The 21579-nt window shown below is 39.0% G+C and overlaps 1 protein-coding gene across 11 annotated transcripts in view; it reads right to left on the minus strand.

Moving 5' to 3' along the window:
* TBL1XR1 (TBL1X/Y related 1) overlaps positions 1 to 21579 on the minus strand; it is a 166295-nt gene that overhangs the window by 106538 nt on the left and 38178 nt on the right. The window contains exon 1 of one of the 11 annotated variants that reach the window (XM_072808130.1): positions 10442 to 10651. The exons of the other annotated variants lie outside the window; for them this stretch is intronic. The gene's annotated coding sequence lies outside the window, so the exon portion shown is untranslated. Of the gene's footprint in view, positions 1 to 10441; positions 10652 to 21579 lie in introns of those variants that run through there. 11 annotated transcript variants of the gene reach the window in all.

Raw genomic sequence — 21579 nt, forward strand, 5'->3', positions numbered from 1 at the left:
GACCTGAGCAGAAGGTAGATGCTTAACAGACTGAGCCACCTAGGCATCCAAAAGAAAATCTCTATAGTATGCTTTAATTTTTTTAATGTATAGTAACTTCAGGGGAAATTCATATTCAAAACAGTATTTTTACATTAAGCATTAAAAAATATACACAATAACAAACATTTTAAAATTTTTAAGCCTTAAAAAGCCACAGTCTTAGGAAGACATTACATTTTAATCAAATTGTACCAACTGCTCATTAAGGCATACCTATACCAACATCACAGAAAGAAAAAAAAGCTTTGGTTTGAAGCTAACTAAGCATTCTCAACCAAGATTCCAGGGTATGCTCAAAGTGAGATTTTGAAATAATCTTTAAAATAATGGGGTGCTTGGATGCTTCAGTCAGTAGAGTATGTGACTCTTAATCTTAGGGTTGTAAATTCAAGCCCCATGTTGGGGATAGAGCTCACTTTAAAAAGAGAGAGAGAGACGAAAAGAAAAGAAAAGAAAAGAAAAGAAAAGAAAAGAAAAGAAAAGAAAAGAAAAGAAAAGAAAAGAAAAGAAAAGAAAAGAAAAGAGAAGAGAAGAGAAGAGAAGAGAAGAGAAGAGAAGAGAAGAGAAGAGAAGAGAAGAGAAGAGAAGAGAAGAGAAAAAAAAAAAGGGAAGGTAGAACCTCTAAAACTGGGCAAACAAGATAAATGTTAAAAACATACAACAGGGAAAAAAAAAAATACAACAGGCTAAGCTTGGAAGTTTTTCTCTAAAGCTCATTCCAAAATCTCACTTCAAAGAAATAAAGGTATCTGATTTTTTCATGTTCCAAATTCTATTTTGAGCATAATGTGTGAATCTTATCACTAAAAGGTCCTTAAATTATTTTGTCTAAAGGCCAGGTATTTAAATTCATTTGCCTCAATCAGCTTATATAATGATCAGGTTTCTTTCAAACCATAAGATATAGGATTTAAATATACTTATCAAAGAAGTATAGATACGCAATAGCACACTTCCTCCTTTTAACCATATATACTCTTCAAAGAGATCATTTACAAAGAGCATAATTCCTTGAATCAGGAAGGATAACTTATAGATTTTTCTGAAAAGAAAATGATATCCCATTTGTACTAACACAATTTACATTTCCTGCATTTATGCAAGCTTTCTTCATTCCATAATCTACAAATCACAACCATGCCTAAATTTAATGTTAGACGAATACTTTTTTTAGTTCTCATCCCCGCTCTCACTCTGCTACAGTGCCTCATCCCCACTGTTGTGTTTTCCAACAAGGTTAGAGATGTGCACACACACATACACAAAAACATACCCTAACTCATGTGATAAGACTCATTTTCAGAATAATGCAGGACAATGTTAGCTAATTAAAAATTAGGAGTATCATTTCATCATTTAATCCCTCAAGACAATAACCTATTTTCACTCACCCTCATTCTCCTACGTGACAGGAGTCTGGAAAAGGATGAACTCTGAAGGGAAAACCCTTCACAATTGAGAAAGGAAACTACAATAGGAAAAAAGAAAACCTTCCAACAAATTTTGTTCTATGCAGAAATCCTTTCTGTAATTTTAATGACAAAATGATCCTTTATTTAGCCTCTGCTTGAGCTCCTCCAATGTTGAGTGCTTCTGTGTAAGGGTGCTGCTATTTTGCTAAATTATTACATAGCTCTAATTGTTTCAAGGTTCTTCTCTAGGATTCAAATGTATTTACCTGAATTCCTACTCAGAGCTTCTGGAACTATATACCAAACAAGCCTAACTCTACTTTAAATGAAAATCTTTTCGCTACTGCAAGGACTTTCTCCTCGTCTCTCACTCCCAAGTGTTCTATTTCCCATTTTAAAAAATTTGTGACATAACAATTACAAAAACCTGCTCCAGTTTGTGTCCTTCTAAAAATATGACGCCTAAAACAGAACACACTGCTTTATTCACAGTTAGTAGTTAGTAAATTTATTCCCTTTTGGACAATGGGGTGGGAGTAGTCAGTAAAACTCAGAATCTCTAAGTGCAAAAAAGATCTAGAAAGTATAGATAAAAATTCACAAAAATCTGTCACTATAAGAAATGGGTGCTGGGACAACTGGATATCCAATTGGATATGCAGAAGAATACAACTAGAATCCTACTTCATACCACATAAAAAAATTAAATCAAAATGGATCAAATACCTAAGTGACTCTGGATTAAGCAATGGTTAGACAGGATACCTAAAGCACAAGCGACAAAATTTAAAACCTTTTCCCTTCAAAGGATACCACCAAGAAAGTGAAAGCCCACAGAAGAAAATTTTTGCAGAACATGATAAGGGACTTGTGTCTATAATATATAAAGAAAGAGTACAATTCAAGAAGAAGAAGGCAAACAACCTAATTTTAAAATAGGCCAAGTATCTGAATAGCTAGCTATTCCACCACAGACAATCTACAAATGGCCAGTAAACATATGAAAATACTTTCAACATCACTAGACATCAGGGAAATGCCAATCAAAATCACTAGGAAGAAAAAAAAAAAAAAAAATCACTAGGAAGGCTACCAAAACCAAGGACAGTAATGATGGTAGTTGAGGGGCACCTCGATGGCTCATGGTTAAGCATCTGACTCTTGACTTTAGCTCAGGTCACAATCTCAGGGCTGTGGGATCCGGCCCCTGGATGGGCTTCACACTCAGTGTGGAGTCTGACTCTCTCTCTTCCTCTGCTCCTCCTCTCCCTCTCTAAAATAAATAAATTTTTAAAAATAATAATAATGGTGGTTGAGGATGTGGACAAATTGAAACCCTCAAATACTACTGGTCAAAATGTAAAATACAGCTGTTTTGGAAAAGTCTGGCAATTTCTCAATTATTAGATTAAATCAATTATTAGATTTTAATTAGAAATAATGAATTATTACAATTTCAAAACAAATTACTATAAAACTAACAGGTGTTGTTAAAAGATTTCATAAAAATAAAAAACTGTATCAGGACATGTGTCCTTCCTATGTATCCAATGACCATAATACCTCATTCTTATAATTTTTTTTTTTTTTTTTTTTACAATTTTATGTATTTATTCATGAGAGACACAGAGAGCGCGCGAGAGAGGCAGACACAGGCAGAGGGAGAAGCAGGCTTCATGCAGGGAGCCTGACATGGGACTTGATCCTGGATCTCCAGGATCACGCCCTGGGCTGAAGGCGGCGCTAAACCTCTAAGCCCCTGGGGCTGCCCTCAATCTTATATTCTAGGTGACAATAAAACAGCAAGTACACTTGATGTGCCAAGGAGCTAGCCTAGCAATTTTCTTTATAATTACCACTGACAATTAAAATAGCTCCCTAAATAAATTCCAGATTTTCAAATAAAAAAAATTACCCTTCAAACTAATAAAAAAAAAATTATAATCAAATAAAGTAAAATAAGTTGGAGAGCAAGGACTTTTAATCAAAGTTACCAAGTGCGTGATTAATCATTAATAGCTTCTAGAGAAGGATCATATATAAAAAGAAAGTAAACTCTATCAAATAAAGCTGATGTGTATTTGTTTCAAAAGGTAACAATGGACTATTCGTGCCTGGTCCTCTCTCAAATCAAGGTAAGGCTTTTAAAGCAGATCGCTGGGTCCTACCCCTATTCTTTCAGTGCCAACTGCTAGGAGTGGGGTGGAACCAAGGATCTGTGTCTAACAGGTACAAGATGTTGATGCTACCTGAGATCACACTTTGGGACCTACTATACTACACAAACCTGAAACATAAAGCAACATTCTTTCAAGAACAAAAACTGATAATATTAATAATCCAACAATCAACTATCAAAAATCATTAATCAAAACAGGATATGTAATAAAATTAAGACACATCAAAAAGCTTTCTTATCTTCAGGACTTAATCAGCATTGTCTGCTCCAATTGATAATGCTTCTGTTAACATGCCCATAAGCTATCTTTGAAGCCCTTGATGAGCTACAGTGCACCCATGAAGCCTGCTCTCATTCTCCTAGCTGGAAATAACTGCTTACTCCTTAGAGGAACTTAAGTTCAAAGGAGTATCACCCAAAAGATGATTGTTTAACTGTATCATTTGTTCAGCTCTGTGTATTCTGTATTCAAGACTTATCTTACCTATTAAAGTTTCATGGTAGCCAACAACCATTTTTATATCCTTTAGAGCTCTTAGCACAGGCTCTCCAAAAATACTGAATAAAAATGTGTTCAGTAAGTATTTAGAACCAGTAACTTTCATTTCATCCCCAAAGAAAATGAAGATGCAGAAACCAAGCTTTTACAGAGAAATGAAGTCAAAATCAAATCCTTTCTAAATAACTATACATAATGTTAAGTTATAATATTTAACAATTTAGGTTCAGGTTTTTTAGGCATAAAAGCACTGGATTGGGAGGTTCAAAACCTAGCTCCAATAATAACTTACAAGTCCTGAGTTGATTAACTTACTCTGCTCATAAAACACGTTCACAATCCAAAAATTGGCTACTTGTTTTAAACATTAATCTGCCACAGACAGATTACAATCAGTATGGGACCTGCTGCCCAAGTACAATTATTTCTGTAACATATTACTTCCATTAAAGTATCTGTTTCATGACATGTATTAGACATGCTGCCACCTGACCCATATAAAAATGCTCAATTTGCACACAATTCCCACCAATTTCCTTGAAAACAAGGTGGTATTGCTATTACCACAGAATACAGCAAAGAATTCAGCAACACTGTAAAAAATGTCTTAAATTTTTCAGTACCATGAACTTTAATTCTTCTATATTTCTACACAACTCCATTATATTAGCTTTAATCTATCTGCACATCCTTTACACAGTACCTAGCATATAATAAATAGGTTCCGAAGAAATACACAAAATCATTGTTGTCCCTCATGACCTTCTAGAGTCCTCTTCATAAAGCTCATGAGACTATTAAGATACACATTTGGCAACTTAGGGAAGAAATGAGATCCAGAGCAGCTCCAAGAACTCAAGTCCTAAGTACATGAAGAACATACCCCTTTTTACAATTCTATTTAATCAATGATGGACTCCAAGGTCAGAACAGACAATAAAGAGATCATTTTTCAAAACTTACCAGTCAACTTAAGGAGCTAGGGGGTGGCTGTCTGTTTAAACATATACTGGCAGTCCTCATTTGGTATGCTAGTGTGGTCACAGAAATGATCGGATGAGATGAAACCAAGCAAAGTGACCTCAATCAGTGGGACCTGTTCTGTGACCTTTAAAATGATCAAAACAGGGGTGCCTGGGTGGCTCAGCTGGTTAAACAGCTGCCTGTGGCTCACTCAGGTCATGATCTCGGGGTCCTGGGATGGAGCACTGAGTAGGGCTTTCTGCTCAGCGGGGAGCCTGCTTCTCCCTCTCCCTCTGCCCCTCCCCCCTGCTGGTGCTCTAGCTCACTGGCTCTCAAATGAATAAAAACTCTAAAAAGAAACAAAAACAAAAACGTTATGGGATCCCTGGGTGGCGCAGTGGTTTGGCGGCTGCCTTTGGCCCAGGGCGTGATCCTGGAGACCCGGGGTCGAATCCCACATCAGGCTCCCGGTGCATGGAGCCTGCTTCTCCCTCTGCCTGTGTCTCTGCCTCTCTCTCTCTCTCTCTCTCTCTGTGACTATCATAAATAAATAAAAAAAATTAAAATAAAATAAAGATACCCAAAAAAAAAAAGTTAAAAACTGTTACATAAAAAATAAAGATACAGTAAAACTATAAAATATGTTTTTACATTATATAAAATTATATATTATATAATATTATATAAAATTATATTTTAAAAATTAGTATACTGTAATTTTTCAAATGAGAACCACTGTGAGTTAAAGTGCTTTATCTCTTTGTAAATAACTTATCAAGTTGTTTGACCACATTTGTCTTTTCTCATGGTATAACTTCTAATACAGCACCATCTTTCCTATTTTATACACATTGAGGAACTGTCATACTCCTTTCTGAGTTGGGACCAGCTTCTAATATTTATTTTAGCCCTTGCATTTTTGAAGGTCATAAACGTCTCCGAGAGTCCCCTTAGTGTGAAGTTTTTTTGCCAGCATCACTTCCTTTGGAACATCATCCTTTTCATCACAACCACTTTTCTCATTTGCCTGTAGCTTTGTTAAGTTCCTCTGACTACGTATCTAGAGTCTCTTGAACAGTGACAATATTTTCTTCTTATACCCCATTTATATTGGACTCAAATTTCACTGTCAGCAATTATCATTTTTCATTTCTTCGTTACACTTGCATCTTCATGGACATTAAAGTGGATTTAACCAAAGTTATTGGATGGTCAGAAAACAGTAGGCCTATTGAGGAAAACAATGGGAGAAAAAAATGTAATGGCCATCAAAAAATTATGTAATTTTAAAAAATCTTCATGTAACCATCATATACCAAGTCAAAAGCCGTGGCAAACTTTAGAAGACAGGTACAAACTCCACCGCCACATAATGGATTAACTTCCTTTACACAAGGAGACCCATAAGAAAATGATCACCCACCCATAGATACGGAAAATAGCTTACAAAAAATAAGAATTTTAAAGCCTGAAACATGAAAAGGTACTCATAAAAATTTAAAGCTTGAAACATGAAAAGATTTTCCCCTCATAAGAGAAGTGCAAATTAAGATCTCACTAGGAACTTCCGATAATAACTTTGATGAATCTTAAGATACGATGGTGAGCAAAGAAGCCATAAATAAGGACGTATGCTGTACGATTTCCAGGAAGCATGAGAATAATCTGTGCTCTAAGTCAGGATAATGGTCATCTCTCCGGGGGCTGGGGATGAAGTAATGACTGGGGCAGTGGTTACACGGGTCTGTTTAATCTGCAAAATTCATCAAGCTATATTTTGTGCCTCTGTATGTATTATAGCTATTATATGACAAGGAAAAGCAAATCTTTAAAAAGAAAGAAAGACAGCGTTTTTCATCTGCCGGCTTGGTAAAGATAAAAGTGCCAAAAATCAAGCAAACAAACAAGTGCTACCGCACCTGGTGGCGTCACGCTGGACGCTGCTGCTGCAAGGAGCCTCCCCGCAGCCTCCGTGGACACAACGTGGCAGCAGAGTGTCAGAGCAGAGCCTTTGATCCTAAGACCCCACTGCAGGTATTTATTACTCAAAACATGCTTGCTGACATGCGGAGGATCTACACAGAGTAACTAACCTACAAAGTCACTCTTGCAGAATAAATGCAGTTCCGCCCATCAACAGAAGCCTCTTATAGCGAAGCATTATTCACTCTGGAAAGAGCAGGAGCAAACTCCTGGGGTCACCACGGTCACCGCAGCACACTGTTAGGCTGCAGGGAGAAGGGGGGGGGGGGGGAGTACAAATGTGCTCGCATGTAACAGCCTCATGTCTGGAAGGATACATAACAGAGGGGACAACAAGCTCCCAGGAGAAGAAGAACCAAGGGGTAAGGGGCAGATGTGAGAAGGGGTTTTCAGTGTATATAAACTTTGGTAACATTTTAAACTTTGAGGCCTGTAAGATATTCAAATGTGCAAAAGTATGAATCAAAAAATGGTTACCTGAATGGGAAGCAAAATTAGAGACCCATGACCAGAACCTAGATGCACAAAAATACTTCCCATCTCTCAGAGGAAGACAATCTAGAAATATTTTAAAAGGCTAAAATATGTGGGATTTAGATAGACTGTAAAAGGAGCTGAATTACTGAGGCTTACTGTGAGGTCAGTAGCACAGGAGCAACAGAAAACTATGTTTCAGAGAATATAAAACACAACTTATGCGGCCTATCAGGAGCATCCATTTCAAGATAACCATCTGACTACTTGACATGAATCCAGCAAAGGAGAAAAGAGAGTTCTAAATAGCTAAGTACAAAAGGAAACAGAGAAATAAGACAAAGCACCAGAAGTTATGGTTAACATGGACTCACCAAGCTATTAGGGGCAGAGCCTGGACTTTTTTCTCAACTCTATTGCGACCGTACGTTGCAAAGTCATCTCCTAGCATTGACGGTAAGGGTCTTGCCACCATGTTTCTGCTACAGGGTAAGAGGTGAGTTCTGCTTTGGGAGCTCTAATGACCTAGGCGCACAACTACCCATTCCAAATGATTACTAAGAACAGCCCTGAGCGTGTAAAGCCCTGAGGCTTAACTTCTGAGCCTCACATTATATTTCTTTAAAATAAGGACATTACTGTCCCCCTCATGGTGTCCTCCTAAGGACCACATATAAGGTATATAAAAAACAACAACGTAGGGAAATCTGGGTGGCTCAGTGTGTAAGTATCTGACTCTTAATTTCAGCTCAGGTCATGATCTCAGGGTCACGAGACTGACCCCACATCAGGCTCCGCACTGGGCACGGAGCCCTCAGCCCCTGCACCCCCCAAAAGTGCATGCGTGCTCTCGCTCTCAAAAAACAAGAAAAACTTACAAATGTTTGCTGAATAAAAGGTACTCCTAAAAGGTAGCTATGACTGCCTTACCTCCTTATAAAAATACCTTAATTTTTTTTTATAGGAGACAGTTCAGAGAGAATTTTTTGTATATCCAAGCCTTTCCCAAAGACATATGGCAAAATAGAAAAAAAGGGAAACTACCTTAGTTGCCTAATCATAAAGACCCTTACAAGGGAGTCAAGGAAAGATAAGGGAGTACAAGAAGGGGAACATCACTGCATCCTGACCTCAACACTGCATAAAGTGCCTCGTCCTTTCAAGCCTAAAAGTTGAAAGAAAAAAAAAAAAAAAAGACCCTAAATGGAAAAGATACTTTTGGTCATTCTGAATATCCACTGTTAAATATTACACACATTAAAAAATTCACTGTTATCTTCCCACACAGACAAGATTCCTCCTCTGCTGGCATTTGCATTCTAAAGGCAGAGAAAGAAACAAACACATAAGCAAAAAGCACTCTGGGAGTAAATTCCAACAGGCCTGCAACTGGCCTGAGTAAACTGCTGAAATAAAAGAGGCACCTCCACGACATGGACGCCTAGGAGATGCATAAAACGTGCCGATTAATAATGATGCCTTGAAACCCTGGGTCCAACGAGTTTTGGGCTGCCTGACCGGCTTGTCAGCACCACTCACAGTTAACAGGGAGACAGGCACCAGGTTTTGCTGAGACCCCAGAAGACTCTGCCAGAAGCCTAGGTGGCCGGCAGGGGAGACTCCACTGTGGGCTCCCTGGTTTCATGGTGTTTCTTGCACACATCAGGGATCCCAGTCTGAGAAAGACAGCCTGTCCAAGACGATCCTACAGGGGGAAGACAACCTGGAAGCCACACTTAACCTCTCCAGGTCCACTGCTAAGAGGCAACCTTTGGTTGTGAACGTGTAACCTTACTTCAAGGCACTTGCAGTACTGTCTCCTTTTTCAGCAATAAATTAGACCGATCAGCACTGTGTTCTGGGGTCCTGTGAGTCTCCACTAGCAACCAAACCATAACTCCCTGCCACTGTTTGTGGAACAAGTTAGAAAAAAAAAAAAAAAAATGTAACTGCTATAGAGAAAATAAAACAGAATAATCTGACAGTGAAAAAATACACATGCAAGGGATTAGAAAAGCTAACCAGGAAAGGAGGAAGGGACATTATGAGCTGAGGTACAAATGAGAAGAATCCAAGCAAGTGCCAACCAAAGATAAGAGTATTCCAAGCAAGCATACGGGCTCTGAGGCACGAACTAGTTTGACTGGATCAAAAGATAAGTATGGCTAGAGAGAGGAAAGCAAGGGACAAAGAGCAGAAAATTAAATCCAAGAGGTACATGGGAAGATCAGAGAGGGCCTTAAAAATCTGGATTTCAACTAATTCAACAGCTTTCCTACCAGCCTTGCTGCCTCTATCTGCTCACAGAGCCATCTGTCCCAACTCCAACCTTTATAAAGCCTCTAAACGTTCTGAAACATAAATATGGTCATATAATTTCACAGCTTAAATGAATCTGAGATCCCCAGGATGGCACTATCCTTATTATCTCCCTCTTCTCCTATCACATAATTTCAAAATACTGTAAGCCGTAAGCCCTGGTCACATACTGGTCCAAAGTTCTGCTCGCTTCTTAAACCAGACGTGTGTCCACTGACACACTCTACGCAGGATAATGATGAAGGACCAGACACACTCTTTCTGGAGTTGGAATAAAATGTGTACAGCCCCCCACAAACTCCACACCCAGTGAGCTGCACTGTCCTGGGCGTCTGTTGGTTTGGTGCCGGGACCCGGCTCCCTTCTGGAGCAGACCTCTAACTGGGCCTTAGAGGAGCCACACAGCTTCCACCACAGGCTGGGCTGGAACGTACAGCACAACGTCCTCTCCTCCCCTGGCCACAGGATGGAAACCTAGCTCAAGCTAGGCAAATCACACTCCCTCCTTCCCAGGTATCTGAATGTAAAGAGAAGAACCATAAAGGAAAATAATTTGAACTGATTACTAACCACTTCCAAGTCAGCTCACCGATTCCTATGTCCTAGATCTCTTGTTCATTTTTTCTTCGCTTCGGTAAACCACCACGCCTCTCCTTTTTTTTTAGTTTCAGTATCTAGAGTCTACTGATGCTTACAACCAAAACTCCAGGAGTCAAGAAACCCACGAGTTCGACAGAGGTCAGCAGACTCTCCAGCAGAAATCAAAGAGCAGACTCTGACCTGGTGAGAGAGGGAACGGAGTTATAATGACGAACACCGGCCTTGACTTGGAGACCTAGTCCTGCCACTACTGGAGGAAACACAAGAGAATTCTATTATATTCTAGAAGATGTGCCAATTATCCATGAAGTCAGAAAACGAAAACAATTCGTTATGATCAAAACGGTACTGCCCTTCTCTGAAACACCTATCTCTGCAGCTTTAAATCTTGTTTTTTCTTATGTCCCTTATGTATCCTTAATGTAAAACTCCATTTAGCTAGAGGTAATTTGAGGGACCCTGTTCCTTGAAACTTTAAAAATAAAAGCATACCTGTACTTGCCCAACTCCAATTTCCTCCATTAGGTCACTATGCCTCTGATGTACTCTACTAACATCCTTCTCACCAGTGAAGCAGTTATGTTTACGTGTCTCTTTATTGATAAAATGTTAACCTACCTCCCTACGTTTGAATCCCAGTGCCTACAACATGGCAGGTGGCATATATAGTAAAAATAACGAAAATGATCCAAAAAAAATCTTTTGATTTTTAAATATCTACATTATCCCTACCAGGGCTAGGCACTTTGCATTTATTTTTAAACTAAAATTAACCGAACTAACTAGATAGTATTATTCCCATTTTACACTTGCAAAAACAGACTCCAAGAAGGAAATTACCCAAAACTATAAACTTAGATCTATCCAGGCCTCCTCAATCCAAATCCCTCCATTTTCCCACTATTCTAACAGATGAGGACCTAAATTGGGGGTTTTCAAACCATAGGTCACAACCTATTAGTGGATCATGAAATAAAGTTAGCAGAGCATACCCTTTGTGCTACTGAAATAGATAAAATCAGTATACCACATGAAAGGCAAATACTGTTCCATGAAACTCTCATTTCAGTGTCACACACACGCACGTACAAGGCAGCAATGTAGGTGCATGTCTAACTGTGGACCAGAGACCAAGAAAGTCTGAGAGCCACACACATAAGCACTGTCTCCATTACACTTGTATGCACTCACCTACCTTCTTGATTTTTCATCAAAGGCTTAATGTTTAAAAGCATTTAGGCAGTAAAACCCTTCACCTAATATCCTCAAGATGTTACAAAAACAAAACAAAAAACCATCAAGGTTTACGAGTCGGTAAGTGAAAAGGTATCTGGGACATAGGTACCATGTTTCTTCCCCTCCGGCAAAGTTTATGCTAAAAACTGAACTACGCATCCATATAAGATGATAAGAACAAAATTGAGTTAGCTGTTCTTTCCCTCTCTTCCCCCAGGCTTTTACTAAATCATTTTCAAAAATGTTTCTCTGCTTTGCTGTTTCACTAGAGGTAACAACCCAATTTTATCAGTTTTCTGACCATTTTCATGAGTGATTGAATAAATATTATCCAATATATGTTGTCTCTTTAAAAAAGATGGCTTCAGTCACACATACAACCTTATATTTATAAAAAAAAAAAAAAAAAAAAAAAAAGCAAACAAAAACCAACATTCAGAAGGTGATGACCAGCGATGTCGCTATGGTCGAGCGTGCCTTCTTCTACACGAAGCCCCAGGCCCAGCCCAGGAAACAGCAGTGAGCTGTAAGCATGGACTGGAGAGTAAAATGTTCTTGGTTACTGGGGGCGGGGGGGGGGGGGGGGGGGGGGGGGGAGACGAGTTAATATTCCTGCTAAGGCACAAGAAAGATGTATTTGAGTATTTATCCACCTTTTAAAATCACTCACAAATTAGTCATTTATAGCTCAAGGTAGCAGACTAAATAAATTTCTCTCTCTCTCCTCCTTCCCAAGGTCCCCATGAAATGGCAGGAAAAAGACTGAAATTAAAATGAAATGATAGCACCGTGGCAAAACAAGAAAACATGTCGCTGAACAATCATAAATTTTTAAGAAATCTAGGCAGATAGAACGTAGTAGGAAAGACTGGATTAACAGAGGGGAAAAAGCAGAGGAAATCACATACAGAACACACCTCAATCTTTTCAAGGACATGCCAGAGAAGTTCCAAGTTCTAATCAAACTGGTCACGACCACAGGGAGGAGGAAACCACGGGGGTGCTTCGTCAGGGTGCTGAGGGTGTCACCTGACCCAGGACAGCGCCCCCTCCTCCTCTGACTCGCCATCAGGGACATGGTGGTGGCAGCTCTTGCCTTTAGGATCAAGCAAAGGCCTGCTCTCTAGAAGGGAGGCCCTTCTTCCTGGGCTAGTCCGGTGGCGAGCGCAGCCAGGCACACAGTGGGCCCACCGCGCCTCTAACACCCAGAAGGAAATAAGAGGGGGAGCGGGGGGGGGGGGGGGGGGGGGGGGGGGGAAGAACGGGATTAACTTCCTAACAGCAGCCAAGTGAAATAGATGAGAGTGCTCCCCGCTCCCCACCTGCGGGGACACCTCGCACCCCCTGCCTGGAAGGGGGCCCAGGCGGCTGGTCCACCCACACCGAATCTAACTTCACAGAACCTACCACACCAAAACCACCATTTCAAGATAGAGGCCTGGTGGAGATGAGTGATACTGCAGCAGACACCCTGCAACTGCGAACGCCAACCAGGATCCACTAAACACGGGGAGAAACCGGACAGTATGAAAGAGGAACAAGATAAACAGAAATCCAGGAGCAGAACAGAAGCATGATTAAACACCACGTTGTTTGTAACATAAGGTTGAAGGGAGCTGCCTTCTTCCAAGGCAAAGCAAATCAAAAATGGAAAAACAAAACCCCTACAAACAAACAGTTAAAAGCTGTAAGAAAAAAAATTAGATATGAGTATCTAGAAGGAGGTCCAAGATCCACTTACACAAAACATCCAAAAGTAGAGAACAGAGGTGGAAGGAAATTAATTTTCAAAAGGGAGTGTGGGTTGAGGGGAACATAGTAAACTCTCCAAGAGATAAAGATTCAGTAAAGAAAGTGAAAAGATTCAACAAAACAAAAACAATGAAATAATAAATGGAAAAGACTCATGACTAAACAGACTCATGCTAGTAAAATTCCAGAATACCAAGAAAGGTGCCAAAGGGAAACAAGAAACTAACATTCATCTTCTCATCAGAAATACTGGATGCTAAAGACAGCAGAGCCGTGTCCTCCAAGTTCCAGGAAACGAGATTCCTGTAATGACCCAGAGCTTCCCCCCACGTATCCTACAAATAAGTGGGTCACCAGAGACCCTGCTATGAGCAGCTTCACCCCTCAAATAGTATCAATTTCTATGTACCTATCACGACATAAAAGGTTGCAAAGCACTGCTCTTAACTGGTCAGATTTGCCATTAGGAGTCAAAATAAAGACTTTTTAGACCCTCAGAAATTTAAATTTTCCTTACACAAGAAATGAGGATACTCATCACTGACGGTGGGAGTTTCTCCAGGAATAGAAGTTTAATAACAGCACTATATTCCATTCTCATAAACATTATGCAGTAAATAATCATAAAAATTACTAATTCTTTTTCAGTTTCTAGAACATCCTAAAGCAAAAAAGGAGACAGAAAACTAAGGAGCTGCAAAATCTACTCTGTACTCTGTAGTGATATTTAAAAAGCTGGAAAGAGGAAGTATAAGGAAGAGTAAATGCACTAATTCCCTCGAAACCTTCATATTAGATGTGCCTCTTGGTTAATATATCAAGAAATAAGCATCTTTAGCATAATTCATTATTTAAAGCTACCACAGCAAACAACACCTGCCTCCTGGAAGGAAGACTAAGAGCGAATAAAGGAAAATAAAGGAAGAAAAGATATTCTTAGTTTTCTTCACACCATTCTGTACTGTTTGGAGTTTTTTCTAACACACGTATGCATTACTTTTAAATTTAAAACCTGATTTCTAAAAAATACGGTACAAAAGAAATTAGAATACTAGATAGTACTTAAGATACAGATATATTTATGTGAAATATCCACAATATACAGAACGGTATGCATATGACCCCAACTACTACTAAACTCTACTGAACTGTAAATGCACAGGAGTCATATTAAATATTTTTACATATGTTACACATACACTTGAACTGTGTACATAGGAGAGAATACATACCAAACTACAAATAATGCTGTCTCTGGTGAATGGGATGAGGTCAAACTGACTTCCTTTTTTTTTTTTTTTTTTTTTTTTTTGAGACGGAGGGACAGTGAGTGCAGGGGAGGCAGAGAGGAAGAGGGAGCATCTCAAGCTCCACACTCAGCCTGAGTCTGGCCCAGGCTCGTCTCACAACCCTGACCTCATGAGCTGAGCGGATATCGAGAGCTGGGTGCTTAACCAACTGAGTCACCCAGGCACCCAAACTGACAACTTTTACTTGTTTGCTTTTCTACTTACTTAGCACATTTGTTTTTGCAATATATATACATATATAACACACATATGAATAACATAGAAAAGATAAACCACTGTTGGAAAAAAAAAAAAAAAAAAAGACAGGGTCTCAGAGGGGTATTTATGTTCACAGCAGCATTATTCACAATAGCCCAATGGTGGAAGCAACCCAAGCGTCCAAAGGATACCTGGATAAACAAAATGGGGTCTACGCATAAAATGGAGTATTATTCAGCCTTAAAGAGGAAAGTGACACGTGCTCCAACACAGATAAACCCTGTGTATAATGCGAAGTCAATGAAGCCAGTCACACAAATCCTATAATGCCCCTTCTATGAGGTATCTAGTGCACTCAGGTTCACAGGAAGTAGAGAGTAGCTGCCAGGAAATGGAGGGAGGGAAGCAAACTGTTTAATGAGTACAAACATAAAGAGTTCTGGAGAATACTTGTACAACCACATACATACGACTAAACTCTTAGGTTATGCGTATTTTAATACAACTCAAAACTAACCTTAAAAGGTGAAAAAATTAAAATATAAATAAAAGATAAAATGAAAACTTGTGGCATCTGGGAAGATAGTGTCAATCCTCATTATTCATGGATTTCATATTTGTGAAATCTGCCTACTTGCTAAAATTTATATGTAACCGCAAAGCTAATACTTATGGTGCCTATGCAATCTTCAGACTTGTACAGAACAGCAAAAAAACTGGAGTTGCTTATTGTGCACATACCCAGCAAATAACACGGCATTCTGCTTTCTGGTTTCAGTCCTCATTCTATAAACAAATGTCCTTTGTGTGGTACATTTAGTGCCAAACTTCTGTATTTTGTGCTTTTTGCTGGTGATTTTACTACTTACTGTTTTTTCAGGACCAAGCATAGTGCTGAAGTTTTGTCTAGCGTTGCTGGCTGTGACATGCCTTATGGAGAAAATGCGTAATACATGAGCTCTGCTCATGGAGGAGTTATAATGCTGTTGGCCATGAAGGCAACGTTAATGAATCAACAACATATATAAAATAAGAGGTCTTTAAGCAAAAGCACACAAAACAAGGTTATTATTGATCAGCTGATGAAAATGTGACCAGAGGCTCACAGGAACCTAATCTTGCATTTCCCCTAAGAGCAACGGTTCATTACATGCTAATTCAGTGTTCACAACTTCATAAACATAACTACTGCAAATAACAAATTTATCTACAAATTTTTTAAGGAGGAGAAATATTATAAACAAAACTATTAATTTGTCACTCATTCCAATTTAATTTTAATGTGATTTTTAAAATTTTAATGGCCAATGAAGTTTTTTGGTTTTTCTTTAGTAATACCTGAAGTGTGGGGGGGAAGCGTTATTTATTTTTAAATGAAAAAATAAATGTCAGCTAATCTTTTGCAAACACTATACTAAGCACTTAAGTGTGACAAGTGCTTACCTCAGTGCATGCACACAGTAAGAGTTGAATAAAAATATTGACTAATATTATGTATATCATTAAATTCTGAAATTACTGAGGTGATGAGCAAATCTTTAAGGTAATGGGAATCTGAGAATGTTATCTAGTTGAGTTTGGTTACAAGAAGGAAACAATTACATAAGAAGGGCCTCTGACAGCTTATTCAGACTATGGCAAAATTACATTACCAACTGCAGTCATATGTAATAAAGTGCCTTTAAAACAAGGCATCGGGGACCAAGTGGAGACCTTCCAGCAGTGGAAAGCTATGAAACACATGAGGTGGATACACAAGGACAGGGGAGGAGGACTTGCTTCTAACTGGAGAGTTCAAACCCAGAAAGCGACATATTCACAGTGTAAATTGTCGAGTCAAGGCCCTGACAGAGAACAAGGCAGTTACTGAGTGTGAAACAAAAGAATTTTTCTCCAACCTTAGAGCAGGGATCAGCAAATGTTTTTTCTATAAAGGGCCAGATAGGACATTATTTTAAGGCCACAGGTCTGTGTCAACTACCCTACTCTGTCCCTGTGAAGTGAGCGCAGCCATAAATTATATGTAAACAAGCTGGTGCGGCTGTGCTCCAAGATAGGAAAATTTGAATTTCATATAATTTTCACTTACAGGATATTATTACCCTATTTTTTTCCAATCAAAAATGTGAAACATTTTTAGCTTGTGGATCAACAAAAACAAGTGCAGGCCATCTCTAGCCTGTAGGCTATCGCTTGCCAACCCTTGCTCCAGAGCTATCATGACCAAAATGCATAGTCCAATAGTTGTTCACTGCTTAATTATATATAACAAGTGGTACCAAAGAAGATTAGAGAAACAGGAACCTAGTGGTTATCAAACTGGTTTGTCTGCAAGAATTGTGGAAAGTCCCTAAAATCATAACATTAGGACATCCCATCATAATCCTGTAAGATCTGTACTAGCAGTAGACAAATTACAACCTGCAGTCTAAATATAACCCAGTGTGTATTTTAAAATAGAGTTTTATGGAAACACAGACATGCCCATTTATGTATGTATTATCTACAGCTGCTTTAGCACTACAATGGCTGGGCTGGGCAGTTTTTTCAGAGACTATAGCACACAAACCCTAAAACATTTCACATGTGGGCACCCACTAAACAAGTCTGCTGATCCCCAACCGGCACAAATAAACAAGTCTAGGTTTGGCACACTGGGGCTGACAGAAGGGACAGGACATGAGCCACGAAACAGAAAACCACAGCCTCTCCAAGTTATTAGACCCAGAACCTCTAGAATGAAGGTAAGGCAAAGTACCCTCCAAACACAAATACTCTTCTTTTCCTCTTGGCTTTCCACAAAAGAAAACAGTCACTTATCAGGGTAACTAACCATGCACTTGGGAAAGGGAAATACCCTGACCTTTTTGAGACTATAAAATCTAACTCTTAGAACTAACCCCTTAAGGACCTCTTAGCATCACTGTGATGATGCATGCGTCAGAATAAGGGATTACAGTTTATCAAAGATTATCAAGTTTTGGCCTAAGCCCACTTACGGAGAGTGGATCAATCCCCTCATCTTAGGTCATTTCTTCCAGGTGCTGACTGTATAACTGAAAAGGACAGTCCCAGCCGGCTACCAACTGACAAAAACCCACAGTGATGCCATGACAGAAACGTGGGGTTCATATATGAACCCCTGGAGCACTCCCTCCAAAGTACTGCACTCCTGGGGGAATGATCAAAGAATCAAAGGATGCAAGAGTTCCAACCTCTGGCAGATATGCAGGTAATACAACTGTTTGGCTAATGCCAAACACACAATAATTGTATTCTAAACTTAATGACTACAAGCACAGCTGGTAATCCAAATGTGATCTCTAGCACTGTACCTGAAATGCAGCGATAGTTCTGACAAATGGTTTCTCTATTTCTACAGACAGAACCTCAGAAGCAATTTGCTTTCATTTGGGTGGGACAGCAGTACATATTCACTCTACTGCCTCAAGCTCGTCAGGTCTCTAGCTCTCTACGAGCTTACTTCACCACATCACTGCACATCACACTGGTCCACTACACTGATAACATCAAGTCAGTAAGACCTTGTGAGGAGGAAACAGCAGTCCTCTAGATGCCTTAATAAGACACATATGCCAAAAGACCAATAAAAAGGTCCAGGTCCCAAGAAAAAACAGGGTCCTGCCATCACTACTTAGTTCTAGGAACCAATGGAGTGCGGCAAGTCCAGTGTGACTTGCCCTCCAAAATGAAAACCCTGTATTTTCTTCAACAAAGAAAGAAGCAGAAAATTCTGTGGGCCTCTTTGGAAACAACATACACCAATATATATGCACATCTATTTACCGAGTGACCGGAAATCCAGCAGTTTGAAGTATGGCCCAGAGGAAAAGAGAAGCTCTCCAGCCAATCTAGGATACGGGTACAAGTTGCTAAGCCATGTGACCAAAATGAACTCTGATTGCAATGGTGCTCAAAGTTCAACCGATCAGCGCCAAGAGGAGCCATCAGCAAATCTCTTTAGGAAAATCGGAGCAGAAACCTCTAAGAGTTTCTAGGGCAAAACTATACCTTCTGCATCAAACCAAGTTGTCTTTTGAAAATAATCCTTGTACTTTTTATACTGGTAGAGAATGATCAGCTAACCACAAGGAACTATGGAACCTGAGCTGCCACCGATAATTATCATCATCTGATCCACAAAGTCAAAGCTGACGTGACAGAGATACTCCATCACCCAGTGGCTGTAGTACGTACAGAACAAGACCTGGGATGCTTGGGAAGCACGAGCAGATGGCTCACAGCCTCAGGGTGCCTACTCCTCATGCACTGCTATTTCTTCCTCAAACAAGGCCTATCCCCTACATAGGAGATTCTCTATGATTAGCTGATTGAGAGAGAAAAAAACGATGGGCCTGCATGACACAGGACTCTGCATTACATGCTGGCCATCACCCAGAAATGGACTCTTTCAGACATAACCCTGCCGCATCTGAAGGAGGTCTTAAGTTAAAAAAAAGAAATCCTCCCACTGGGTAAGGGATAGTCTACATTATTGAGAAAGGGAAATACAGTGAGATTCATACCAATTCCTAAATGGAGAGTACGGACTTGGCTAGCTTCCCAGGTCAGGTCTTTACCTGAAACAGGTATGCAGAATAATTTAAGGAAGAGAAATATGCATGGATGGCCTGACCAAGTGTGAAAATATTTGTCCCAAGTGAAGGCTCACCAAAAGTCCCAGTTGTAAGAGACTTCCCTTATCATGTAGGATCATGCAAAACAGGATAATCTATTTTTTGGGAGTCAGTCACAATCTTTCCCCAGCAACCTTGATGCCTAATCAAATGACCTCACAAAAAAAAAAAAAATCATAACAAAACAGAGTCAACAAATTGTACCAACCTGTATTTCCCAAAGGGACGGACTCAGCTTACTGTCAATGTGCTATCCCCTTCTCTAGGTTAAGATGTAACAAACAATCCCTAAAGATCTTAATCCTTTTACAACAGTAGTTCTTAAACCTCTTGGCTTAGAATCCCTTTAAACTCTTAAAAATTGAGGATCTCAAAAAAACTTTGGTTTATATGAATAATAGGTACATATACTAGAGTAGAAATTGAAATGAAGAATTGTTAAAATGTGTATGTTTATTAATTCATTTTTAAAATAATAAACCAATTACATCTTAATGTACCTTTTTTTATTTTAAAATTAACTTCATTTTCCAAAAGAACAAAGTAATAAAATTCTAAGTACAAGTTTTACAAATCTCTAAGTTCTGCCTTAACAGAAGATACTGGATCATCCTACCTGGGTTGGTTCTGCATTTAATCAGCTATAATGTGTCATTCTGACTGAATTATTATGAAGAAAATCCAACTTCACTCTCACACAGAAATGCAGTTGAGAAAGGAAAGAACATTTCATGGCTTTTTCAAATAGTTAGGAAAATTATTTGATTCTATACCAAAACTCAACAAGTGACAGGGTCTTGAAAATTCACTAAAGTGTTGAATATTAACCCTATCAATGAACTTTTCATATTTGTTACATTAAAATCCAGTGGTTTGGCTTTATGAATGGATTTTTTACTCATGCGTTAATTCTGTAACATCATTCATCAATCATAAACATTGGTCCACTGAGTTGGGCAGATCTCCCAAAATGCTGGCATTTCAGTTTACAGTCCCAAAAACTTTTTAAAATTACATTCACTACTATCATTACCAAGCTCATCAGAAAAAGCCTAAATACCTGGGAGCTGTCAAGCTTACATTACCTGATAATTTTTCTAAAATTCTAAATTTTCACTTGAAATTTCAGATTTATCACTGGCAACAAATACTGCTGGTTCTTTCCCTCAATGTAAAAGGCTTACTTGTTCACGTGAAAAAACATCTGTCAAATGCTCATGTTAGAATAATATTAGTGAATCACTTTTTCAAGTGAAAATGATACTCCATCAGAGGTTTAGGTTCAGTCCATAACTCAAATAATTGCACAAGTACTTTTCTCGTGACAACCATCATACTTCAGCCACACAGAAGTGCTTCTTGTACATTTCCTGTTTCATCACAAAGACTTGTAAAAAAAAAAAAAGAAAAATACTAACTCAGGATCCAGATATTTTTTTTTTTTTTTTTTTTTTGGTAACTTTTGCCACTTCATCAAAGACAGTAAAACTCTTTTGTTTACTATAAATGTGGTGGTAAAGAATACAGTTTGAAGCAACTGTGCTGATTTATCTAAGGCACCTGCAGTTTCCCCCCACTGTCACTTAACCATAATTCATGTCAACACAGAAGAAAAGGCACCTAAGTATTATTATTAAAAGTTTTAACCCTTAACAGGTCTTGGGTTCAATAGCACTTTGAGAACTACTGTTTCTACTTTGGCTTTGGGTTGGCTACAGATACCTTCTTCATTCTGGGATCCTGGCAAAAGAAAGAGCATTTATCTGGCACCTGTTTTTCTTGGCAGAGGAAATAAACAAAAACCAACTCACAAAGTGGCCCCTAAAGCTCTGCTTAGACATAACGTATATCACTTCTCATCTTCCATTAACCAAAGCGGGTCCCATGGCTAAGCCTTCTCCCCTCACAGGTGGGAACTCTGCAGAGACAAGCCCATTAAAGAAGGGAAGCAAGT

Source organism: Canis lupus, chromosome 31, assembly GCF_048164855.1.
Source record: "Canis lupus baileyi chromosome 31, mCanLup2.hap1, whole genome shotgun sequence".
Taxonomy (NCBI): domain Eukaryota; kingdom Metazoa; phylum Chordata; class Mammalia; order Carnivora; family Canidae; genus Canis; species Canis lupus.